Source organism: Lathamus discolor, chromosome 3 (genome assembly GCF_037157495.1).
Source record: "Lathamus discolor isolate bLatDis1 chromosome 3, bLatDis1.hap1, whole genome shotgun sequence".
In the NCBI taxonomy this organism is placed as follows: Eukaryota; Metazoa; Chordata; class Aves; order Psittaciformes; family Psittacidae; genus Lathamus; species Lathamus discolor.
In genome coordinates, this window is record NC_088886.1 from 33,297,106 (window position 1) to 33,324,765 (window position 27,660).

General features: G+C 38.9%; 1 protein-coding gene across 6 annotated transcripts in view; it reads right to left on the reverse strand.

The window, feature by feature from the left end:
- Positions 1-13,572, reverse strand: part of NAALADL2 (N-acetylated alpha-linked acidic dipeptidase like 2) — a 672,041-nt gene extending 658,469 nt beyond the window's left edge. For 5 of the 6 annotated variants that reach the window (XM_065674551.1, XM_065674552.1, XM_065674548.1 and 2 more), the window contains exon 1: positions 13,512-13,572. The gene's annotated coding sequence lies outside the window, so the exon portion shown is untranslated. Of the gene's footprint in view, positions 1-10,524; positions 10,583-13,511 lie in introns of those variants that run through there. The other variant, XM_065674549.1, reaches the window with a different exon arrangement.
- Between the last annotated feature and the right edge of the window lie 14,088 nt (positions 13,573-27,660).

Consider the following 27,660-nt stretch of genomic DNA (forward strand, 5'->3'; position numbering starts at 1 on the left):
AGCAGAGGGAAACATATAATCTCAAATATGAACGCTTTGCCAAGCAAGGGTCCTGACTTGAGCACTGAGAGGTCAACCTGTAAATCCAGAGATCTAAACTTCATTGCCCCCAAATTGTCATGACTAAAGCAGTCACTACAAAAGCCTAGCACCTCAGGTATCGGATACCTCAGGTTCATCTCAGATTGGAATATACTCTAAGTAAAGTCTCTTATTTTGCCTAACACACACATCCCCAGCCTGGAAATCTGGATTTAAAACAAGGTCAGAAGAAGCCTGAAGAGAAACAAAGGTAAGCGGCCGGGGGGAGGATTTAATCTTGTCCAGATTTTCACATCTACATAATGGAAAGACACTAGGCTCTTCCTGAAAATAATTAAAAATTTCACAAAATAAGGCATGTATTTTAGTAGCAGGCTAATTTAAAAACAAAATCATTTACAGTATTAATCTATAATCCATTAAAGGAAGACCAATTAAAAGAAAAAAAAAAAACACACCAAACTTTCCAACCATTTAACTCATTACGTTGATTGCAAAATCCTGCAAATTTTAGACTGCGTATATTTATTTTGTTCAAGTCTGACCTGCTGTTCAGTCCATCTGACACAGTCAAGGGAGTACATAAAAAACCCACAAGTACTACAAAAATGCTAACAGCCTTCAAAAATGCAACCTGGAAAAAATCCAGTAACCTCTCGTCTTAACAGTACCTTAGGTAAACATGAAATCACTACTTACTGTTGCTGTTCTTATTATGAAGGCCTGATAAACCAGACTGAGCACTGAGACTGCAGAAAGTACTAATGACTAATTTTCCTGAGCGCTTCCTTTTAATTTTTAACTTGCTACAATATCTAACAAAATACAGACCTCTGAAGACCAGAGGTGTAGACACTGATTAGTATACCACAACAGCGAGGATCAGAAAATGCTCTGAACAAAGATCACACACACAACACTGCATGTTATGGTACAGTCAGTGCCTATAGCACTATCTGAAATGAAGTCTTAAGAAAAGCCCTGATTTGAAAAAGATTACTAGGGAAGACTGAGGTAGTGTTTACCTTAGGCTCTGTAAATTAAGAAACTTCTCAGTGCATACAGGACGCTCCTAGGAAGAACTATTTAGCTAACCAACACGAGACTTCTGCGTCTAGATTTCCACCCATGAGCTACTCAAGTATTATCTATGTTCATGTTGCTGGCTTCCTTCTGTTAATAAAATATCTACCCACATTTCCACTCCAAGCAAATTAGTACAAGGGTCAGTCTGCATTTTAAGCCAGTTTGTGAGGCATTTCTCCTATCACTGTAAGACAATTTCCTCTACACAGTTTCAAAGAAAATTCTGTTCTTTTTCACTTTTCTTCATAAATCAGTATAACTTGGTGTTGATCAGCACTTTAAAGAGGTACATTTACAGAAGCAGGCTGGAATACTTCACACTGCACAAGGTCATTTGAGTAAAAGTTTCTAGATGGAATTCCTCCAAAGCAAGAGATAAATAAATGGATTACTATTCCCTAAGGTGCACCATAATAATAATCTGTTCAGTTAATTTATTCTAGAGCCAATAGTGTAAATGCAACCCTTCTAAAAAGGAAGAAGAAAAACCAAATTTCCACTTAAGTGGTTTTAAGAATTAACTATCTGGAGAGTTTCCCTTTCCATCACATTTATTTCAATTCTGAAAAACTGAATTACTTTGATGTATCTTTTACGCTACCACTTTCATGCCTTCTGAGGACACCCGTTTTTCTGACTTTTGAACTGATACTAAAAATAATTACGCACTAAAGGTCAAGAATTTTTTTCCCCTCTTTTTTTGGTAACAATTCTATCTCATCTTTCTAGAAAGTGTCATTAATTAGCTCCTTTCAAGCAAAAAAAGAAATGAAATGTCTCCATTAAACATAGAAAGAATTGGACTTCAAAGCTGAATCACACAAAGGATTTGCTAGAAAACGGAATAAATTACTTGGGTATTGTCACATAGAACAGATTATATGCATCTGGAAAGACACTTAATTTTATAAAGAAAAAAAACAAAGATGAAACAAATAAGCCAAAGGGCAGAAAGTAGTCCTTAAACATTCTGTTTTCCAAAAATACACTTATTCTTGAGAAAGATAGAACAAGCGTTTTCAAATCTGTCATTTCTGCTTGAATTACATACCAAACAAAAAACAATTGTTCATTAAGCAGCAGCATCAAGTATTCTACTTACAATAATTCGAATATAATTTGATATTCATTAACATTTTTCCCCTCTTTTCATGTATTGAAATACAAGTCTTTTACTGGAATAAAGACTGGTTAATAGCTCCTTTACAGCTCACCTCACCCTTCCAAAGACAGTCAATACATCTGCTCTCAGATTCTAACACACACAGACAACTCTATCAAACCACGGTCTGTTTGCAACTAGACAACAAACATATTTCAGCCTGAACATTATATACGATACAAGAGAAACACTAATACCTATTTCAAATGGGAGACCATCTCAGATTAGTTTCACATAATCTGAAATAACAGCTCAGTCATTGTTCAAACTATGTATTTCCTAAGAAACAGACTTTTCCTTTAATACACCCTAGAAAAATTCCTATAAATATTCTGTACAAGCTTACAAGAACTATTTTTAAATTCAGAAGCCACAAGCCTATCTGATCAAGATTGCACATACTTACATAAATTCTTGTATGCTTAACTACTACATATATGAAAATGCATATTTCATTTCAGTTCCCTATACTCAGAGGTACATTGATAATTTTTATGTGCAAGAGCCATCTGTACATTACACAACAAAACAGCAGTATATGCCTTTTTTACAAAGAAAAAGAAACAATGAAAAAATACAGAACAAACAAAACAAAACTCCACACTTGTACCACAGAAGCATCCTATATTAGAACACAAATCCCAATAAAACATTTGCTCTTGGGAATTTCTGGACCTTGGAGCAAACATATTAATAAAAATATATTAAAAAAAAAAAAAAAAACAAACACTTAAAATACAAGCTATTTTTTTCCTGCAGAGCAGACCTTATTTGTTCTAGAAATCATGTTCTTTAGAACTGGTTTAACAACTGAAACACACATAAAATACACATGTGAATTCAGTGAATTTAAACTTTCAGAGATTCAGAGTTAATTATCCACTCAACTTCGAAATCTAGACTTAAGTGCTGGCATACAAAATACATCAAGAATGAAGTGTCTATGCAAAATTGCTTTTTGTTATGGTGATACGCAAAAAAGCCAGCTAAGCCCACATGCAAAATGAGTATTTTCTACATACACACACTTATGGAAAAACAGCTGTTAGAAAACATGAAGAAAAAAACCTTTTTTGACCAAAGATGAAAGTGAGAATCTCCCAAAATATTCAGTTTCACAGTGTTATAAGTAGGTGGATGAAGCAAATGAAAAGAAGCCACACTCAAGAAAAGCTCTGTACTAAAACTGCAAAGTCTGGTAATTGATCAGAACTAGAGATGCAACTCCACTCCCCAGAAACACCATGTTCTCTACTGCTTCTTGGCTCACTACATGCATTAGGGTTTTTTTTTCAATTTCCATAAAGACAAAAATCAAACCATATGGCTTGTGCCAGACATACTTGCCCATGTTGTATCTGTTTTCAAACAGCAGACACTCATCAAGCATCTAATGCATGTGATTAGCTGGAAGGAAAACATGAATTCAATCTTATTATTAAAAAATAAGCAAAATGGGTACTTCTGTACATTTGCCTGTGACTGAGAAAGATGACTGAATAACCACTGGTTCAGCAGGTTGAACATATGCTCACATACCAGCTCTGGGCCAACACTTTGGCCTGGTAACAAGACCAGGCTTCCTGAAGTATTTCAACATATGCTTCTCTTGTGTAAGCACTTACAATAAACAACATCATATAGGTTTTACTCTCAATTGGTCCAGTAACGCAGCACCTCACTACTTAAATAAAAATTTCAGGGGCACGGCACATTTCTGACACCATGCAAATACCTTCTTTTTTTAACCAGAGTCCCACCCCACACACGCCTTGATGCATAGTCCAAATGACTGTTATAGCCCTTACAGCCCCACTTACAGAATGCAGACGAGAGCACTGCATCACAACTGTCTCCTTTAATAGTTAAGCAGCTGCCTGATCAGTTGATTATTTTCTTCCACAGGTATTCTCAGAGATCTTTAAATTAGTAAATCCACTAATATTTTAATAGGCTTCCGTAAATCAGACTCAGACACAGTCCAGTACTAGCCAGAGGCACAGTACCTTTCACTTTTATATACAGGTGGCCCCCAAGGTTCCAGTTTCCTCCCCAGAGGTAGCTCTGTAATACTGTAGATGCTCTGCAATGGTTCCCACAGCAATAGCCAGTATCAACAAGAAGATTAAAAAACTCTGTAAGTCACCAGCACAGTCCTTTATTTGTAGTAGATAAGGTATGTATTTACAGTAGTTCAATATTCTTTGCTACCCTCTTCTTATACCACTTTCAAATTCATGCAAGAAATAATTTCTGTGCCAGAGTTCATATGGATTTGTGCCGACTAAGATATCTCTAAAACCAAGTTATTTGACACTAATCACCACAAGGAAAGTAGGGTTTTTAACATGCCCAAAAAACAACAAACTACGCAAGGGAACAGTGAAAGACAATTAAGTAATTTAGACAGCAACACAACGTAAAGCATGATGTTTGTGATTCACAGATGTAAAGTTCTTACAACATATTTACAAAAAGGCATGTTTAATAATGTAATGTTTCAATACAGCCTGCAGTTCCACCTCTGAATTATGCTGAGACTTTACTACCAAATTATTTTTTTCCTCACAATTGGCATAACCAATGGATTTTTAATTTCACGTTAAAAAAGACAAATGTGAAAACTAATCAACTGCCAACTATTTTTCGGGGGGGGGGAGGGTGTATCAAATTTAGTGCCCATAAAGCGTGTCAAATTGACTGCAGAGACCCAACTGTGGCCGCAGATGGTATGTGTCCAAAGGTGCTGAATGAGCTGGCTAACATAACCAAGAGACTGCTCTGTAACAGCTTTGCAAAGGTGTAGTACCTGAACAAGGCCATAAAGACAGGAAGAGTCAAGTCTTCTGCTCAGCTGCAAAAAAAACACAAATGAAGATGCAGGAGCTCGAGATCATTCAGCCTCACCTTAGTACTGTCTTGCCGAAGTACAGCGCACAAAAAATTTTAAGCAAGCAACTCTTGCCTGCACACAGACACCAATCCACGTTATACAAATACACTGAAATAAAGTTACAAATGGTCAGTGTAATTCCACACCTTTGCTGACTTAAAACACACTGACATCAACAGTAATATAACTTGGTACGCTCCAGAAAAGCCAGAAACACTAACTTCACTTAGATTTAGGCAATCTGGAATAAAGCACTAGCTTCGAAGTATAAAACTTACTTGAAGCCCCACATACAAACACCATCTGCTCTTCTGCAAAAGGTATAACATTTGAAATAACATTCTTTTCCTCTTTCTACATGCCATCACAAACAGAATAACTTTATTTATATAAAGAGCCTGCAAAATGAAGTTCCATAAAAACAGGAACATATGGCTAAATAATTCTGAATAGCACTTAGCATATTCATCTGTAAAATAAGAACTATAATGGGTAGATAAATACACCCAAGTCTACTTGGAAATTGACAGTATACACATGGTTTTCTGCAAATAATTATAATTTTTTAAAAGAATTTCTCACCCATCACTCTACACAGATAGTTATTATAGTTTTGACAAAGTTATTCTTTTCAAACCACAAAATTGGTCTGTACCACCTTATATCATCTAGGCCTAAGTTGCTGCATAAAACAATATTCCTCTCTTTCATAAAAGTCATATTTTTATCACCAGTACAAAAACAAAGCTTGAAACAAACTTAGGCAATCCCTATGGTGAATATCAATACAAAGTAGAAAGGGTAAAACCTGTGTGGAAGTAGTTAGAACATTAAATAAAATGCCTAAATATAAATTTAAGAAATAATAATTTGAAAAATAAAAAACAGTTATGAAGGAAAACATGCACACACTTATGACTTTTTGCTGTTAGTATGGAGAAAAATAATGCATAGTCAAACATCTCTACATGCACTTATGCAGGATTTTCTGTCATTACAGCTTTTGGAATCTCTTCTTTTCAATAGTACTTCATACATCCATCATCCACTGCTTTCTAAGCCATGAAATACTTCTCATTGCATAGTCTCTTACTAGCAAGTGGCTTAGAATTTGTTGACTAAAGCCTAAAAAACAAGACACTTTTGCAGACTTCTCCAACTTTCACATTGATCAATACTACAACAAATATCTAGGTTTCTCTTCAACATGTAGCATGAAACTCTCTGGATACTTGCACATTATCACTTGAGAAAAGAAGCACAATCATCTTCAAACTCTCAAAAAATCTTCCAGCTGCAGTCTTTTCCTGCTCTAATTTGCTGCAGTATTGCAACCAGCTGGATCTCATTGAATATATGATTCGGTTCACCAAGCCAAACTCTTAATCAATCCTCTGCTTATTGCTTCAGTATCCTCATGGATTTAAGCAAAAAGACAGGCCTCACTCAGTGATGTGGGTTTACTTGGGTCCTTTTCATTTATTTTGACAATCCTCTCATCATACTGAGGGCTGATTCCTCGTATTTTCCTAATAAAAAAAGCTGGAGTTTATACAAGACAGTCATATCTTCTCTGACTTGCACTTCACCTTCATTTCTGCTTTTCCTGTCAAACTTAAGTGCCAAAAGGAGTTTTCACTATTCTGATTTACAATTCTTTTTCTCCTTATATTGCTATTGTGGTTTAACCACAGACAGCAAGTAAAACCCACACAGGCACTCGTTCACCCCGCTAACCCGAGTGCGATGGGGGAGAGAAACAGAAGAGTAAAAGTGAGAAAACTCATGGGTTGAGATAAAGTCAGTTTAATAGGTAAAGCAAAAGCCACACATAAGCAAAGCAAACCAAGTAATTCATTCACCACTTCCCATGGGCAGGCAGGTGTTCAGCCACTCCCAGGAAAGCAGGACTCCACCACACCCAGCAGTGACTTGGGAAGACAAACATCATCACTCCAAACACCCCACACCCCTTGCAGCTTTTCTCCTTCTTCCCCAGCTTTAAATGCTGAGCATAATGTTGTATGCTATGGAATACCCCTTAGGTCAGTTGGGGTCAGCTGTTCTGGCTGCTTCCCTGCCCAACAACTTGCTCTTCCCCAGCCTTCTCACTGGTGGTGTGAGGAGCAGAAAGACCTTGACTCTTATGTAAGCACTGCTCAGCTGTAACTAAAACATCCCTGAATTATCAGCACTGTCTCTAGCAAGAATCCATAACATAGACCCATGCTAGGTACTGAGAAGAAAATTAACTCTACCCCAGCCAAAATCAGCCCAGCTGCCTACAATTCCAATAAGCCCAAGACCTAAAACCATACCCTGCTAAAGACATGTAAAGCTGAGCACACTAAAAACCTCAGAACATTCATTCTGGCTCTTCACTGCGGGAGCTAATGCATTAGAACACAGATTTTCCTGAAATCTCTGCAGGATCCATGAACCCCTCCTTGCAAACCCTCCAGTAACTACACACACACGGCCAGGGAGAAGGGCTCTTCCGTTAACCAGCCTGTTGTACTCAGCACATTTCTAAAGCAGCCCAAGCGTTCTCTTCTATGAAAGTTCCTCAATGACAGCAGGATTTTTATTTATTTACTTTTTTTTAATTTCACCTTTCTTTTAGATTCTGGACTTCAACCACCTTTATTTCCACAGTAATTTCATGAAAACTGGTAAGGTATCTTAGCAACTAGGATGTTAGGATGTTAATCTAGTATTTACAGACAATGGTCAAGATGTACTAATGCAGAAATAGAGTATAATGACATCTTTCTATTGCTGAATAAATTTATTGTCAACATGACTTAGAGATCTTCCATCTTCAAAACAGAACTTCTAAAACAGCTTTTTTACAAGCATTTTAGATGTTATAGAAATCTTCAGTTACCTATCAGCTCTGTTTTAATTTCAACAGTATCCTGGGTTAAAGAACCATATTTCATTATTTTCTTTTTATTTAGATTCATGCATTTAGATACAGAAAGAATATTATGATCATATACTCTGACTTTTACAGAACATGGACACAGGGCCTCAATTTTTATTTAGGTACATCTTACAGGAAAGGTATCACATTTAAATTAGTTTTGAATATTTGATAAATATCCTATTATAAACTGCAATAGATTTCCCTAATTGCTGAAGATGCATTTCTTATTTCTACTGCAAATGTGTCTGGCTCATATTTTAGCCAGTGAATCTTGTTATACCATAATTTTCTGCTTCATAATAGAATTTCTGTTCACAGTGCACACACGTCCCTCCTTGCCTTTCTCTTTGATAATATTTAACATATTGAACTCTTGGAATTTCTTCCTTATGAACTATTTTCAACACTTACTCATTCTTACAGTTCTTCTCTGAATTCTCTTTGACTTAAACATTCTCCTTGAAGTATGAACACCTACACTGGACAGAAGATTCCTGGAGTGATCTCATTATTGTCAGATACAAAGGCGCTGCACATTTTTTGCTCAGTCATATATAGACTGGATCATGTTGAACCTCTTCCTCAAAAAGATCCATAAATTAATCCATATTTACAGGGAAAATATTTAACTAAGAAGCTCAAAAACAACTATGAAGAAAGAACAAAAGAAAAGACCCAACAACTCTACCAATTCAACCTCCCAAATGACTCTTACATATTTTCCCTCCCCCTACATTCATGTGCTTGTGTGGCATTTCCCTCTGATTTTCAACCATAAACCAAAGAAGAACCATGGCTGAATCCTTTGGCTCTGTACACAGGAGAAATGCTGCACTTACTAACATAGAATTAAACAGTCAAGGGTTTCTGAGGTCAACAATCAAAGTCAGGATATTGACCTACATCACAACTAATGGATCAATAATAAATAATAGCATATTCTGACTTTTATTCATCTCCTGTACTTATTCTGTGCTTCAGATACTCGCACAGAATTGCAACCACGTTTGTACAAGAAACCAGAGCAAACAGTGTTCATAAACCTTCATTTGATTACTCCTTAACTACATTTTCAGATATTCAACTCTTGACATTTTTTTCGCCTACAAGATTCCAGCTGACCAACAGATCCCATGGCTAGTCCATGGCTCCTAGAAAATAACTACTTTCCTGCACTCAGCCTAGGCTGTAACAGCTGTACCTGATTTTTTACTTTATAGGAGCCATATAGGTATAGGGAATGAACCTTTCCTACTTCCCTGCATAGCAATGTTAATGAAGCATACACGACTGACAGAACCAGGAGATGTATATTTGAGAAGAAACAAACTGGTTTAATGCACACAATTTCATTAAAGCACTTTGATTCATCAAAGTTGCTAATGCTCGAAGAATAGAGTGTACTGTTTTTAACCAATGACAGAATCAGAGACCAACCGCAACATTTAGGCTGGAAAAAACCTTTAAGATCATCAAGTCCAGCCACTAACTTAGCACTTCCAAGTCCAGCACTAAACCATGTCCCTAAGCACCACATCAAGAAGTCTTCAAAATCCCTCCAGGAATGGCGACTCCACCACTTCCCTGGACAGCCTGGTGCAATGCTTGACAAGTCTTTCAGCAAAAAAACAAAAAAATTCGTAACAGCCAATGTAAAACCCTGCCCTTGCACAACATTTCTTCTTGTCCTGTCACTTTCTACATGCGAAACTGACCCCCACCCTGCTACACTCTCCTTTCTCAATCAGAACACTAAGTGACTTAATGGAGCCAATTTCCATGTCAAATTTCAACTCTCAACCACTTCAGCAATGCCGTTAAGAAACATGAAAATCTTAAAATTAGAAAGAAAAACAGGAGAGGAAAATGTTTCTTCCCCTCACTCTATAATTTAAGTTCATGGTGGGAGATGGGGGAATCATGGCTTTTTCACTGTTAAATAGTATATCTGTATTGATGTGAGCTTTTATGCTGACATGCTCTGGTAATCTAAAGCTTCTGAATCAAACACCAGTACTGACTTTAAAAACAAAACAATGTGCACACATACACACACACAAAAAAAAAAAAAAAAAATCCCACCACAAAAAAAATACCAAATCAAAACCCAAAAATATGACACATACACACACAAACATGCAGCCACAGAAGTCAGGAAAAAACAAGTGCTTGCTTTACAGCTCTAGCAATCTTGCCAAAGTTTTTGGAAGAGAAATGTAAGTGGACAGAGGGAGAGAAGAGACATCACACATAAGAGATTTTGATTCACAAAAGTTTGGTTTGCAATCAAAAGAACACATACGTAAGTTTCAGAAATTTATAAACACAGAAGGTCCAAACAAAAATATAATTATCAACGAAGCAGTTTTGCTGCAGAAACCATTAGCCAACAGAGCAGTCGCATGAACAAACCTGCACTGAGCGCACAATCCGTGGAAGCCAGTGCCAAATTCTACGTCCATAAAAGTCCATTTCCTCACACCAACACAAAAGAGTTATGGAATTCCCACTGTTGGCACTCTATACGTAGACCTAGTGGTTGCTGGACTGCCAATAGCCTATAATGAAAATACAAACACAGTGGACCCCCTCTGTACATGGCCACCTAACCGAAGGTTTGGCATAAAGTACTAGAACAAATATAACTGACGTTCCTCACACCAGTTTATACTGAAACCCATCAGACAAGAAATCAAGCAGATATAGTCCCAGAGAGCTACTCCTTCCAATAGATCAAACACACAACAAAAGTCAAATGCCAGTGAAAACAAGAACGGCACCACTGTATCTCCACAGGGCAAGAAAATGAAACTTTGCCTCTTAAAAATATGGGCATTCAGTATCTGTTCTGTATCTCACAGCTGGAGATAACACCTGTGTTTCAGACTCTGAATCACAGCCATCTTCAGGCAAGTGTTATAACCTTTGTTCTACATCTCAGCAAGTGAGAGTGGTCTGCACAGGAAGGAAACTTACAAGTTCCCAGTTTTAAGCTCTATGACTAATTCAGAGCCAAGCTCCTATTATTCTCAGTTATAAATATATGCATATTTATAGCTTCATGTGCTTATCACCAAAGCCTAAACACCAATTCTGTACTATTTAGTACAGAATATAACTATTTAGTACAGAATATACCTTATTGCAGGAATACTTTCTTAGCCAACAAAGAACACTAAGCTCCAGAGCCAATAAAAGAGTATGAGGATCTAGAAGATGTCTATTTGACAGATTTACCATCACAAAGATCTACTGCACACACTCCCTGGAGGGCTGCATCTGCATCACTAAGAACCACTCTTCTGAAATAAATCTGTTTGGGGGGGTAAGGGGGTGGGTTCTGGGGGGTGTGCACTTTAAAGGTCTATTTTGTCTAGTCTGTATTCATACCCTGAGGTTACTGAACAAGGGAAAAAATAATGCAGGTATGCACCACGGTAAGTGACAAAGCTAAAACTCCACCTACGAAGATTAACAGAGCGAGAAGTCATATGATCCAGCGTGACTACTGGGAGCTGCTGCCACAAAAAAGTCTGCAGCTTGTGACACTCACATGAATCCCGAGCATCTTTCTATCAACTTAGACAATTCTGGCATTTTTACCACTTAGTCCTTTTTTCTGCTTTAGATAAACAACCTGGACCCAACTCTTCAAATCAAACAGCCTCCCAAAAGCACAAACATAAGTATTGCTTAATCATCAAGCAGTTTGGCCTGTTAGTAATGTCTCAGCTTGCATATTCAACATAAAACTGTTTTCACATTAAGGCTATGGAAAAGCAAAAAAAGAACCAAAGTTTAGATAGACACTTAAAACAAGAAAAACTGATGCAACTTGGAGAAAAAAATGGTTTCTTTTTTTTTTAAGAAAATGTTGTGTGCATAGCTGTACAGCTTTTAATTAAAATATAATTAAAAAAAAAAAAACAAACAGCTGAAAAACACTGCAAAAGATCTCCTGCAAAAGATCATTCTTGGCTTGTTTCAGGTGATTAACTTTATGGTAGATTATCATAAAGAGTTAAGACATTTACTAGGAATGTGATCCATGACCAACATTCAGAAGACACTCTTTAGTCTTTTGATGATACTGGAGATAAATGCTGCTTTACACATGCCCTGGGACACATAAAAGAGCTCTTTAGATTAAAATTCTAAAAATATATATGGCATTGCTTGATTTACAAGACTCCAGCATCGTTACTGTTTCAGCCATCTAATGCTTTCCATATGCTAACCACTGAACAAATAGATTTGTCTGTAAATGCAAGAAATATGTACCAAGTAATAAATAAACCAACATGAAGCAGGCTGGTCATATTAGGGTAAAAACTAAATTCTTTATTTCTTCCCTGAATATTTCTGTCCAGATGACTCAGCAAAAAATGCTGCACATTTCAGCTGAAGTCAGCATGATGCCTCAGCACTGTTTACAAGTGTCAACCCCACAGTCTTAACACAGTACATTTTAATTAGGTTTGGGGCCATCTCGGCTAAGAGAGACTTGTACAAAAAAAAAAAAAAAAGAAAGAAAAAAAACCACTGAAGCCAAGGAGCTCCATATGGATGGAGAAACCAAGATGCTGATGTACACACAACAGGACTACAGAGTTACCCTGAACTGAAACTTGGGAAATTACTCATTGGTGTTTCAGCTAATCTGAGCCCACACAAAATAAGGGAAGAAAAGTATGTTTCCACTCAGTTCATTTGCTTGATCATTCCAAAGAGTTTTCAAGATGTCACGTATCTATGCCTTGGGGCTTCAATTTTAATATTTAAAAGCTTTAAGAAGCTAACGCATAATTCAACACATAATTTCTAAATCTAGCAGAGACAACGCTTGCGTCTGATTTCTCAACGCAGCTGAGTGAACTGAAAGCAAGGAATAAAATACTCCTGAGTAAGTCTACGCGGAAACTCGGGAGGAAAAAAGAGCGGGAGGGCACAGCCCCCCCTCCCCCGGCAGGACACATTTGCAATGCAGATTTACCTGTTACACGGCACGCCGCAGCGTGCCCAGGCCTCCCCACCGCCACCTCCTCGTCAGCGGGCGGCACCGACAGATCAATTAGCGAGGAACGCGGTTCCCCTACACCTCACCGCGCCGTGGGGCGGGGCGGGACAGGCGGAGCAGCCGCCGAGCCAGCCAGGGTGGCTCGAAGCTACAGTTCCTTCACTGAGTTGAGCGTTACTTGCAAACACCCACCAAGCTGCCGCGCTTTGACAAAGTTTTCCCCACTGCCAGCAGCTCTGGCGTGAGGACCAGCCGCGGCTGACAGCCGGGCTCCGCGGCAGCGGCACACCGGCACACCGGCCTCCCACCCAGCGGCCGGGGTGCCGGTACCGGCTGTCCGAGCCCTCCCGCCCGCCTCCTCACCGCGCCGCCTCGCCGTTACCTGCCCACCCCGGGTGGGTGCCCCGGCGCCGTACGGCTGCCCCGCGCTCGCCGAGGGAGGTTTTCAGCAGCCGTAAAGCGGGGAGCGCACTCTCCCCAGCGGCGCGGCGCCGGCGGCCGGGTAGGGGCCCCGCCACCGCGGAAAGCGGCCCTTGGGGCGGGCGGCGGCGTGGGGCTTCTCGTGGCTGCGGGGCGGGCTGGGGGCGCCGCGCCCCACCTCGGCTCCATCTCTGGAGCGCCGGACTCGACCGCCGCGGGGTTCCCTACCTGCGCGGAGAACGCCTCCCGCCGCCGGGAGCGGACGGGCTCTGCCGTACCTGGGGACCCCAACCCTCCCTTAGACAGCCGAGGGCGAAGCAGAGGAGGCGAGCGGGACCCTGGTCCCGGGGAACATGGGGAAAGGGAAAGTGTGGAAAGCTTTTCGCACGTTGTGACAACAGGTTGTGCAGGTTGTCGTGAGGCCGTTACCAGAGCCTGCAGCTGTAGCTCCTCCAGTCCGAGGTTTTCTCTGCCTTACGATTCAGATCCACAACATTTGACATACAGTGGTGTTCAAGCCAAGTGTTAAGTCTTTTTGGTGGTAAATTGGGATACGCAGGGGTTTGTGCCCAAACAAGTTAGCCTGGTAACATACCCTACTCGTAGACCCACCACGCGGGTACGGAGGTGAGGGCTATGAAGTGTGCTCAGAGCCTTGCAGAACCTGCAGGTTTTCCCAGCGCAGCTCCTTGGAGTGAGCATCTGGGCGCTGCAGTCACGACACCAATACCAGCAGGACCAGAAAACACAAATACACAGTTCTGTAGGTGCCTGAACTGCTGCAGTCATACTGCTTTCAAAAAGCTTCTCAATGTCAATAGGTAAACTTTACTCTTACGTGCAGTCCTATTACAATAGTCTCTCCTTATAAAAAAGGAATTTTCTTAATACAGATTAATAACTTACTTAGTTGTGCTTGGAAGCTTTTTGCTGGGCATTCTGTCCTAAATCTGGTTTGTCTTGTAATCCAGGATGCTACCATGCAAGCTGCAGAGCTCAGCTGTCTTCGACAAAGGCAGGAGAAGTAACAGCCTGTTAATTTTCACTCTCTGAAGCCAGTGAATGCTCTTAGGTACTGTTTACCCTAAAAGAATTAGCTATAGAAATATTAATTTTAAGAAGGGGAAATATGTCAAGAAACGTTTACCAGAAGAGGGGAGGAAGGAAAAGGGAAAAAAAGAGAACAATTAAGATGTTTTCTCTACTGGATGATAAGAATTACTACTAAAAAAACAAACAAAACCAAAAAACAAACAAAAAAAAAACCAGCATCTTAACCCAACAGCTACTGCAGAGAAGACAAAAAACAAATGTCTTTTAAAAGTCTTCCATGCATATGCTGTGCACACTACCACACAGAAAAGCAAATTTCAGGCATTTATAGCAGAAATAGATTCTGCTAATAAAGTATTAATGGGAAAGTCTGGTTGGAATGCTGCAGCTTTGAAAGCAATTTCAGAAAGCACAGAGCAATGAAGTCACTGCAGAGCAGGTGAATTAATCTACAATCCTCGTTAATAAAGTAGGTTTTCCAGTATTAAGCAGAAGCAAAACAACTGCAACTGGTGCCATACTTGTCTTGCCCAAGGAAACAGAACTCTCTCAGGCATTTGTGTGTACAAATATATTTACGCAAAGCATGATGCAGCAGGGTTTATTCACAATTTTCTCTTCTGCAAAAACACGTTACAACTCCGTTCCTTCCAGTGTTCCCTTTTCTAGACTATCTACAGCTTAGAGCCATGGCAGTATACTGGTTCTGTTAGTCACACCATAAGTACAGACTTGAGGCTTTTGTGTTATATAGCATAAGCCAATCTTGCCCATTCTGTGTGAAAGGCAAAGACTGAAGTTCAAAACAGATGTACCACCACCACCACAGTTCTGCATTTCCTTGCTTCAGCTGTAAATCACTGCTAGATAGCCCAGAGCTTGTCACAAGTGTGAGCTAACAGTGCAGCAGAGAAATTGTCTCCAAGAGCAAATCAATGCACCAGCCATAACTTCAAATGCAGGGTCCAAATGCGTAAGGTAATCAGAAAGCTGACTGCTTGGAGTCTTGTGCTTCTGCTCCATCTTAGTCAAAAATTCATGGACAGGCCTCTTAATTACTCTGAGCAACAGCTAAAAGTCACTCAAATCTAAAATTCACCCTTTTGCTAAAACCATGTTGGCTTTGCTGCCCAAACCTTTGTCTTCCTGCTGCCATTCCAATATTTCTTCCCTTTGGCCAACATTTTTGCTGGGGATTGGCCTCATTACAGGCAACAGGAGAAGCAAGCATTCACTTTTCAAAGTACACCAGTGTAGCCAAAGGGAGACATTTGAGTCAGCTGGCAAGGAAATGTTTTTTCTTCTCTTTTTTTTTTTTTTTGTTTTGTTTTGTTTTGTTTTGTTTTGTTTTTTTTTTTGGGGGGGGGGGTCTAATTTTTGGTTTTGGGTTGGTTTTATTTTAAATACTGAATCAGGACCACACAAAACAAGCAAGTGATGCCCCAACATTCAGGAAAACTGAAATAAATTTACACTACACTACAAAGAAAAAAAAAAATCCATGCAGCTAAATTTTGCAAAAACATAATGGATATGACTAGCAAAGAGCACGCAAGGCAATCATATGTAAACCTAAAACTCCATAAAACTTTTCTGAAACAGGGCAGTAGGATAGTACGTCTATAGAACACGAGTATATGGGCATCTTGCTTTATCAAAAATACCTCAGGCAATTTGGAAATGTTCATGGAAACATGAAAAAGTTGAATGCTAGAGACTTCGCTAACATTGAGTCTTGAGGTACTGGATAAGGCAAAAATAAAGAGTTTATGCTTTATTGAAAGGAATGCATTTGTTATTTTTAACTACTGACATTAAATTGCTGTTCACAAGAAGCAGCATGCTTTTCTTCTGTAGGTTAGAGTTGGGCTTGTTTGTTTGTTTTTCGTTTTTTACCAGCCTGTTAAGTGATTGAGCTTTAGTCCTTACATGAAGCAGAAGTGCCATCGTGTGGCTGTTAGTACTTGCTGGTTAAGACACTGCCTTTCGGGTCGTATTAGAGGTACTAATATCAAAATGTCATGTTTTAAAGAGTTCGTCATACAAACAATAAAAAAACAAAAAAACTCTGCAAACTTTCTAGTTCACACATTTATGGACTGACACTATGAAGGATCCAGTCCTTGCTGGAGGACATGAATCACTGGATTCACAGACTTTATTCCACTGGAGGAGAAGGAAGGCATGCAAACTGTCATTTTAAAGGTCTGAAATGGACCTACAGTCTTGCCCCTTATTGTCCACTCCCGCAGCATTTAATCAAAGAAGCTACTGAGACCCAGATGACTTGTAGGCATGCCTGGAATTTCAAGTCTTGGTTCCTTTCACAGCCTAGAAACACTGCACATTTAAATAACAGAAACCCCACCTAGAGAAATAAGAAATTAAATACCGTTAACAATTATCCACCAAATGTAGTTTGAAGCTCTAAAATTTCTTTTTATGAGTAGTCTCTGCTTTTTATACTGAAGAATTAATTAGATATATGTATTTTTACAGAACTAATCCATGATTCAGCAAGAAAATTAATGAAATGAACAGATGGTTGGAACTGCTGCCAAAAGTGGTCATTTTGGACCTAGCAACCTTGGAAAATGACCTTTTAAATAATGAATTTGGAAAAGTAAAGTACAAATCAACAAAAATGAGCGCTATCTACTTATAAAATCTGCTAATAGCGATAGTTTCTAAAGAATGAAGACATGAAATGGATCGTATAAACTTGGTATAGTTCCTGTTTATGCATCATAAGCATTGAACATAACTGCCTTAATGCACCCCCGTAACACAACCCCAGTTTTGCTCAGTATATGTTTCTACCCATAATACAATTGAGTACTCTGATCCACTGAGGCCAATAGTAGTGCAGAGCTATATAGTATTATGAAACTGAGAAAATTACAAAATTAGGCCTAGAAGGCTAGCGTAGGTTCCCTAAGCACTTAGAAAAGGATAACTAAACATGAAGAAATGCAGCATATTTAGACAATACCATTATTATTCATTATCCCATAAGCAGTGAAATACCTCCTAAAAAGACATTTAAGTACACAGGCTTTACACAATTGAAAGAAAGTCTAATTCATGCTGAGCTATCGTTTAAGTAGATGCAAAAGAAGTTATGTGGTTCTGCTGTTAGACTGGAATTTCTTTTTATTCCTTGATCTATGCCTTACAAAGGATAACTATCAAAAGCAGGCAATTCTGTATTTCTGTCCAAGCTTAAACTAGAGCCAGGTTTTTCTGTAAAAGAGATGATTCTCTATGTAATAGAAGTATTGCATTTTCTTTTAACTCTGAAATCTATCATATTGAAATTAATTTGAAATGCACCATATCTTATCAATGCATTCCTGCAGTGGACTTTCTCAGACTTTTCCCTCCTACTCAGGAAAACCGTATCCTAACCTGCAAAACATATTCCCCAAAGCCTGGCGATAATTTAACTTCTAATTTGTTACAGGGGAGTTTTTTTGTTTGGGTTTTTTGGTGGTTTTGGGGTTGTTTGTTTTTTTTTTTTTGGTGTTTGTTTGTTGGGGGGGGTGTCATTTGGGTGGGGTTTTTATTATTCAAACCTATTAGTCTTTATGGACCACAAGACCCATGCTGGAGGTATTTGGTTTCTGATAGCTGCCCAGGGTAGACAGCAGTTATGAGTACAAAGAAATACCTCTGAGACTTTCACTAAAATATCCCAGTTGATTCCAATTAAAATTAATTGCAAATCAACAAGTGATAACAAAAATAGTGTCCTTTTCTTTCAGATTATGAGACTGTGAAAGAAAACAAAGTAATTTACTGAAGAATCACTCCCATGGCCAGACTGGCCTCAGGAAAAAGTCTTTCAAAAAGTTATTTTCTAATAAACAATCACCAGGGTGTTACCATTAGTCAAAATGTTGCCATTTTAGAACTATGGGAAGCACCATAGGTTGTCCTCAAATCCTTCAGGCTATTATGGACATTTTCATGCATTACCAAAAGCGAGTTTTTTTGTCACTGACTTGATAAAAATCAGGATTTGGGGTTCGTAACAGGTAATTTTAATTTATTAACAGTTCAGCATGTACATTTCAAGATCTTCATAGACCTACTCATTAGAGATATAAATGAGTGCACATCATCAACATCCCGAATAAGCAGTTCTCCACAACGCTCAAAGTTGTTTCACAAGAGAAACAGTTCATATGATAAATCTTATAACCACAGATTATGGAGAAGAAAACCCACCTCCTGCTTTTCTAATTAAAGAATAATCACTTCACTGGTGGGTTTTAGAAGGTGTTTGTGAATTGAAACAGAAAATAAGTGCAGAATCTGAGCCTTAATCCTCCAATTTAATTTCCTTTAATCTTTCTTATAGCTTTTTTTTTTTTTTTTTTTTTTAACTATTCAGTTTTTTACCAAAGCCTGGCAGTTTCAGATCTTCTTATGCCTTTCTACCATGATATACATGCATTGTTGTTCTCCAGACAGACTTTCCTCCGGTCTTTCCAGGTTTCTCCACCTCACATTCAACACACCATTCAGCTTCTAATCTAGGGTGGCTAACAATAAAACTAGAACAGGAACAGAAGATAGAGCATCGCAAGTGGTCATTTGGCGACCTGCAGGGCTCACACTGATAAATACTCAGAGCACAGGTAGGGTGGTGAACACAACATTAAGACTAAATAAAAAACAATTTATGTTCACCCCCATTGAGGTTTGAAGCTGGGAGAGGTAATTTGTTCCAAATGGAGGACAAAAACTACAGACTTTAGTGCTCTGAGCTTTTCTGGGCCTTGATCATTTAACTCATCATGGGGTTTCTTCACATAACCTGACCTCCAGTTGTTTTTGAACAAAAGAGTAACTAACTGCTGAAGAAGACTGTGGAAAGAAGAAGGAGACAACCCCTAATTACTTAATTGGTTTATTTCACCAGGAGCTGCACTGTAGTCACTTCTTAGCGAGAAAAGATACTTAAACAAAACAGCAATTTTTAAACAAACATGAGCATAAGAGGTTTTATTCTTTATTAAATCAAAACATTTTATTTAAAAGAAGGCACAACCTAAAAAATAACCCAGTCATTTAGACACATTCTATTTGGTGTGATAAAAGACAAAGACCAACATATCTTGCAACGTATAATTTACTTCAAAGGACAGTAACTTATAGCCTGTGATTTTAATGATTATCCTGCAATTGATCATTTTGTGAAGTACCAAATAAAGTGCAGTTAAACTAAGTATTATCCTCTTGCCCTTCTAGAGAACAGTATTTGATTTAAGCCATGCAGATAAAAGTAGTTGTGAGGGTTTGTGGTAGATTTGAAAGTCTATTTACAGTTATTTGAGCTCCAAGACCTCAGCTTTATTTAGACTAGTTCATATTTTTAAAGCTTCTCAGACTTTAAAATCTCTTATTTTAAATGTTCAGCTTACAATAACTAAACCTGCTAAGTGGCCCAGTTCTAATTTTGCATGTATCAGTACTTTTAAATCAAGACAACAAACTTCTCCCAGAAAATCTTGTTATTGTACCACTCAAAATATTGCAGCGCTTATACTAAGAGGAAAAGAGAGATGGCCTTTGCTCAAAGATGCTCTGATTTTCCCTTATGGATTTAATTTGGAGGACTGACATCTGCAAGAGCTCTCTGTCTCACAGGACTCTCTTTCCTTACTCCTACTGTACCAGCTTGATAGATAGAAACATTTGATGGACTGGTCTCCAGAAATGCATTGTTTTCACTAGCATTTTCACAATGTGGTATAACAACCCTGCCCAAAACCTCACAGCAAGCAGCATCTTGAATATATATACCATGCCAACAGAGGAAATTGTCTGCTTTGCTCTTACCTCCTAGAATCATCAGTGGATACCAAGAAACCGTGTCACATCTGCTCATCGTCACAAGTAATTACAGATTCCTATCATCATTGGTTGATCATTGACAGCCACCTTATCTCTGACAATTCACACACACACAAAAAAGACAAAAAAACAAACAAACAAAAAAACAAAAAAAGCTTACACCTTGTGGAAAGGATTCATCCCGGCAAGTTTGCTTTCAGAACAGTAAGAAGATAATAAGTATTCTCCAAATGTTTTTACTGTTGCTTATAAATAGGAAGAAATCTTTTTTGTTTTTTTAAAGCAAATGTAAGCCTAACTAGCTTCTAGACAGCTCTTTCTACTTGCTTTAAGGTTTTCAAGAAGATACCTAGCACTGTTATCTCAATGTAGTTTGTGATTATTTTTCATAGCTATTTAAATAATTAAAATCATATTCCCATCAGAGTCCTAATGAGTGGAAGCTGCAGCCAGTGATCCGTCAGGAGAGTCACTAGAGCCTATGCGCAGTGCACTGCCTCCTTATAGAGGAATCTACTTAAATAAACTATGTGAATGAAGTGACCACACAGAATGTCAGTGGTGGAGAGATACTGTAACTTGGAAGCAAAATTATCACAAGAGAGTCTAAAAAAAGGAAAGAACTCACAGGTTATAAGAAGGTGCCTGATGAATATTCAGAGTACTGGAGCAGGAGCTGTGTTTAGAAGGGAAGGGTATCAATAGATAAGACTATATGAAGAAACAATAAGTTGTAATTCTGAGGTGCTTTGTAGAAAACAAGTTGCAGAAACAGAAGAATTTCTTTCTATTGAATAACAAGTGTAATGGGCACATACTGTTCTGTGTTTGTATCTACTGTGTATTTTTTTTCCTGACACCAGAGTATAAGCTCTTCTGGGTGAGGCCCAGCTGTTTGTTTGGTGCAAACTCTGCTACTATATGATACTTATATGATATGATACACTTAAATAAGGGTTATACATGCTATATTAATCCTCTCCCTGAAACAGGCTAATTCAATCAAAACCTGATAAAATGTTTTTACAGTTCTCACATAAGTCAACAGTCAAGGATATTTCAATTTTAACTGGTGTGGAAAACTAGAATATTTTTAAAAACATAGTTAGAGCAAAACTGTACTCTATGAGTAGAGACAAGAGTTAGACTCAGGCCTCTGTACCTGCTGGGAAGCTGCAACACAAGTCAGTAGTTGTGTCCTATTGACACAGCAGGCCCTGTCAATACCGTGCTGAGCACAGGCTGAGTAATCTAGTTTATGGTTTACATTGCAAGTCCTTGGTACAGTTTGCTTTCACTATAGAGCCAGGCAAAGATTAACAGGTCAACACCTATTTCCATTCCAGGACCTCATAGCTTTTACAGATTCACAGAGAAACATTATTCAGAGCAGGGATAGCCCTCCATACTGCACTAGGATTGTTTCTTTGCACCTGCTTCATGTTATGCTTGCAAGAGTTTGCACATTCTGTATTCTGTTGCTGTCAGGCAGCCTGTGCCTACCATAATTCAGACCTGAGTATCTAAAAAGCTTGGAGAACGCCCAAGTGTTGTGCCCTTTTTTCTGTTTCCATGGTATTTTCTGCCCTATCACATGGGCTATACCCACAGCTGAGCAGGTTCTGTTACATACAAGTCCTTCATGTGAAAGCATTCTTGAAGCCTGCACTGAAATCTGTACCTAGTCTTGTGATTAAGCCTAAATTCCTGTTACCTAAAAAAACCCCCAAACCAACCACAACAACAAAAAAAATGCACACACCCCCCACACACAGAAAACACACACACACACAAACAAAACAAAATAAAACCAACCCCCCCCCCCAAAAAAAAAAAAACACAGTGTTTGAATGCACTTTGTTTCCTTTGCATTGACATAAAAGACTACATAAGGTACAAGAATGGAAGGCAGCAGTGAACTGCCTGATTCAAAAGGTAGCTTCAGGTGATTGGCATGGACCAGAGAATATCTGCTAAAATCCTGTCACAATATAGCTTTACAGGAAAAAACATTTCCATGAGCTGTCATGAAATCCCTTTAGTAAAGTTTGTTCTCTAATTCAGTAGCTGTAATTCTTCGTTGTTTTTCAGATACATACCCAAGCAAGCTATAATATAAGGAGTCAAAGAATACAAACACTGAAAGATTAGTCACAAACCTAATAGGGCACCAGAATTTCATCAAAATCTTATCTGCCTCTATCAGTGCTACCCATTGGTTGTATATAGCAAAAGTAAAGTCATGCCAATAAAATACATAACCCAGATTAAAGTGGATAAACTGGGGAGTTGTTTGTCCACGGCTTAGGTTTTCTTTAAAGCACAGCTTGCACCTGATTTACTTGTCCTAATACAGGCCACTGTAAAGAATATGTTATTAAACTTTTTAATTCCAAACACACTTCTGCGATTGCAATTTAAATGAAAACACATGAAACAATCTCACTTGATCTCTTCACACAGGCAGTGCCTGTGCTTTAATTCTAACCAGGATAAACAAATCCATAGCTGAGACCGGTAAAAAGAAATACATGCCAATTTTATAGGAATATGTTGCTTTTTTTTTATGTTAAATTCTAGGCAAGAGAGTAACTGGAGATGCTGGACTGAATAAAATAAGAAAAAGAGCTGAAGTACAGGGAAGCAGAAGGGATCCACAAAAGACCATGTGAGAAGTATCACTGCTTCAGTACCTCAGATGGCAGAAGGGGTGGTTTACTATTTTCACTGATTCTCATTTCAGTTGGTACTGTCTTGGGATATTAACCAGCTTTACTCCCAAAGCTTTTAAAACTAAGGACAATTAAATTACCTTTTAATCAAAAGGTAACATGCAGATTGCTAAGGTAGTAACTTAAGCAGAATAAAGGATCATTTCATACTAACACAGGACTGAAGAGATCACCGCATAATAAATAAATATTCATGTGGTTCACCTTCTTGCTCCAAGCGCCAGTACATAGAACAAGACAACAGTTTGGCTCTGAACAGTCTGTTTTTCTGAAGTGTGATGATGTAGCTAGATGCTTCCAAGGATAAAAATGCTGTCAAAACAGCATACAATTTAAGGTTCATAAGTGAAAGTAGAGGGCTCATCAACAAGAATGTCATTTCTAAGAATAAAGACAGATTTTACTTTTATTTTTTTTAATGCTTATCATGATTCAGAGGGAAAAATTAGTCTCCTACAGAACTAGTAGGAGAAAGCAGCAAGGATAACAAATGTCAAGTTAAAGCAGATATATTTACTAGTGGGTCACTTAAATTGTGCCTAAAGGATAATCCCAGCAAGATGGGTATTTCAACTTCATTTAACAGCATCCCTGGCTGGGATAAGGAGGTCTAATCACTTTGTAGAACAACAATGTCATTAGAGGAGAATTTGGGAAGAGGAAGGGGTTTTTTGGTTTTGGGGCTTTTTGTTTGGGGTTGGTTTTTGTGGGGGGGTTGTGTGTGTGTGGTGGGTTTTTTGTCCCCTTGTTTTTGTTTTTTTAACTTTTTATTTTTATGAAGATTTAGCAGAATAACTTCAGCAACCAGCTTGAAGCTGTAGATTTCAGCAATTAGCCTGACTTTGAAGTATGCCAAAAAGCTGACTGTGCAACAGAGAATCACACTGTAAAAATACAAATAATTAAATATATCCTATATTTTTTTCTCTTATGTTTTAATAATGGCAGAGTACAGTAATTTTCTTTTGCACTTTAAATGTTTTAGAACAATACACTCTTTACCTCCAGACACCTTCATTCCTTTTCAAATAGTAACTAGGATTCAGGTGACACAATAAGATTCATGCAGCTTGACCTTCCTTGCCTTTCATCGAAACTCCTGTGACTGTAACCAGCAAAGTTTGGGTCAGGGATAACAGTCTTCATTTCAGCTTAGTTGCTTGTGGGGATATCTTCTAACAGAGCATTAGTATTAAGTGTTGCAAGCAACTATATCAATTAACTCAGATTTTTTTTATACTGTCCTGTAGCCTCTTTCCCCATCTAACCACCTACATCTGTGGCAGAACACACAGTGTCACTGGTTTCCTCTGTAGCGCTATGTTCTTCTTCCATGCTGTGAGCAAAAACTACTGATAAGAAAAGTGCAGCACTACTTTTGAACATTACACTGCTAACTGGAGACTCTCCCACTAATTAAAAGCTACCCAGTGATCAGAGCACCCCCAAATCAGGAACTGGAACATCAAAAACACTGTCTTTATTTTAAGCCGCAAGCTCCATGCCAATTTTCAGACTGAAGGATGCATATCATCATCTTGGAGCACACAGTAAACAGGTGCTCGGAACCCCACCCAGCTAAGGAACAATGTTTTTAGAATATAAAGCTTAAAGCAAGAAGTGCACAATATTTATAAACTGGATAAAGATAACAGAGGGTTTCTGGTCTTTGCCTGCAAAGTCTCATACCACTTGCTTTTTGTGTTTCATTGCCATTTTTTCCAAAATCAGAACTGCATTAAGAATATACACAGAAAAATCTGTGTTCTCCATAGCATGCAAAGAATGGAATTCAGCAGCAAAAAGTGAGACATTTGACATACACAGCACCCAGGTTTTGATTACTAGTGTAATATTCTGTAGCAGCCTGGAGTATGATTCTTAAGATGAAGATGGCATGTGGCCAAAGCCATTCTACAGACTGCCTGACTGCTCAAAATGATGTATTCTGGGCTGGAAGCATCATCATTGTTCTCAGTGGTCTGTCACTTAAAACAGACTCACATTGTCGATCACCATTAACAGCCAGTAGCTGCTCCTTTGGGTCCCCCTCATCTTGTTATTCATAGACTTGAAAGAGAGATGGCTTTGGACAAACATTTTCATTTTGAAACACTCCCTACTCTGAAGTCATCTCCAGCATCAAAATGAACAACTGCAACATGAATTAAACCATTTAAGATGTGACTTTCACCAAGTATCACCATCTGGATATTTGAAATTACAAAAATCCCTATTACAGGGGCAAGTGAAGCACTTCCGTTTCTAGAAGTGGGAAATCACCCACTCCTCAAATATATCTACACTTATTGATGCAGACAAGGTGCAAATTACTCCAAGATATCAACCAAGGTAAATCGATACAAAAAAGCCTGTTCATCTGGTCTCACTGTAATAGCTATGCTGAGACTGACCACTTACAAGCTTTTAAGTACACTGTAATAGCAATGATACACACACACATTTGAAAAGGAAAGAAACAAGTCTTCATAGCCCATTGATTTTGTCTCCTCACACTTCCAGGCCTGAATCTGAAGGATAGTCGAGAGGCAAACAGGTACAGTAAGCCAGCCATTTTAAACCTGTACACAATGTGCATATGTGTGAAGGGAGAAAAAATTCAAGTCACGAGCAACTGCCTTTTTTCCATTAACACTTTCCCTTATATTTATGACTTATCTTACACACTTTGAATTCACCCTCCAAACCATATCACTCACTGCAGATACCAGACCCTATACCTCTACAGTAGGTGTGATGTGTGTCAAAAAATATGCAGCGTCTGGATGGTGACAAAAGGTAGTTTATTTGCCCTATTCCTAAACTTTATTGTCAAAAGTAAGTTACCTGGCATGCCTTCCAAGGGTCCAATAAGAACAGTGTTTCAGAAATTATCTCAAGTGTAGTTTATGTGAACTGAGTCTGATACTTAAGGAGTCAGAAAGCCACCATGTTGCACTGTAGCTATTACATTCCTGCTATATGACTGATGTTAAGAACACAAGCACAACCAACAGGTTGAGAGAGGTGATTCTCCCCCTCTACTCCACTCTTGTGGGACCCCACCTGGAGTACTGCATTCAGCTCTGGTCCCCCTAAGAAGGACATCGACCTGTTGGAGCAAGTCCAGAGGAGAGCCACAGATATACTCAGAGGGCTGGAGCACCTCTCCTATAGAGGTAGGCTGAGACAGTTGGGCTTGTTCAGCCTGGAGAAGAGAAGGCTCCAGGGAGACCTGAAACCAGTTTTCCAGTATCTAAAGAGTGTCTGCAAGAAATCTGGAGAGGGACTTTTCACAAGGGCATGCGGAGACAGAACAAGGGGGAATGACTTTTTAAACTGAAAGGGGAGATTTAGATTAGACGTTAGGAAAAAGTTCTTTACTGTGAGGGTGGTGAGACACTGGCACAGGTTGCCCAGAGAAGATGTGGCTGCCCCATCCCTGGCAGTGTTCAAGGCCAGGTTGGATGGGGCTTTGAGCAACCTGGTCTAGTGGAAGGTGTCCGTGGCCTGTGGCAGCGGGGTTGGAACTGTATGGTCTTTAAGGTCCTTTCCAACCCAAACCACCCTATGATACCATGATCTTCACTAGAATGTCAAGAGAAAAGAAATCCCCCAGACTTGTGGGGTGTAATTTGCTTTACCTGCTCCTATGCCCACATACATTGAAAGAAGTTTATAGAGGTGCACCAGGTTTTGACAAAAGATACTGTCTGCCTGCTTTAGCTGCTCATAGCTTTATCCAATCAGGTTTTGAAAAAATCACCACAGATAGAGACTACATGACCTCTCTGGCCAAAATCAGTTTGACTAGCCTAAGGATGAGAAAGTTTTCCCCTTAAATCTAACCTAAATCTCTGTAATTCCAGTTTCCATCCATTACCTCTCAGCTTCCTGCCATGCACTGCTGTAAAAAGCCTGGCTCTCTCTTCTTGGTAACCTCCTCAATGGCAAAGGAAGGCCACTGGCAGGTGCCCCATAGAGCCATGTGTATCACAGTTTTGCTCAATGCAGTGTACCATGGGACCTATGGTTTATGTTATGAGATGCAGCTCTATATATTCAAATTATGATTTCCAAGGGAAACTGCAGCAGCTTTATCTAGAAACCAAAAAGCAGAAAAATGGGAAGGAAAAAAAAACAAAAACCGAGAACAAAACAAGTTAACACACACCCTACTTTCCCCAAAGTATTCTGGGGGTAAAGGGGGGATAAGCAGGGGAGAGGACAGACAACAGGGAACAAATGAGTAATTTAGTGTTAGAACTAGAACACCCACCTCCTGGTTATCCCAGAATCTCAGCCATCAGACTGCTCTATAGGAACAGACACATTCACATACAGAACAGTAAATCTCTAGTAGCATTTATCCAAATATGGAAAAGGCATATTCCACACAAAAGTTTAGCAACAAAAACAGAGAAGGTCTGATTTAGTAAATCCAGTTTGCCTTACTTGTTATTT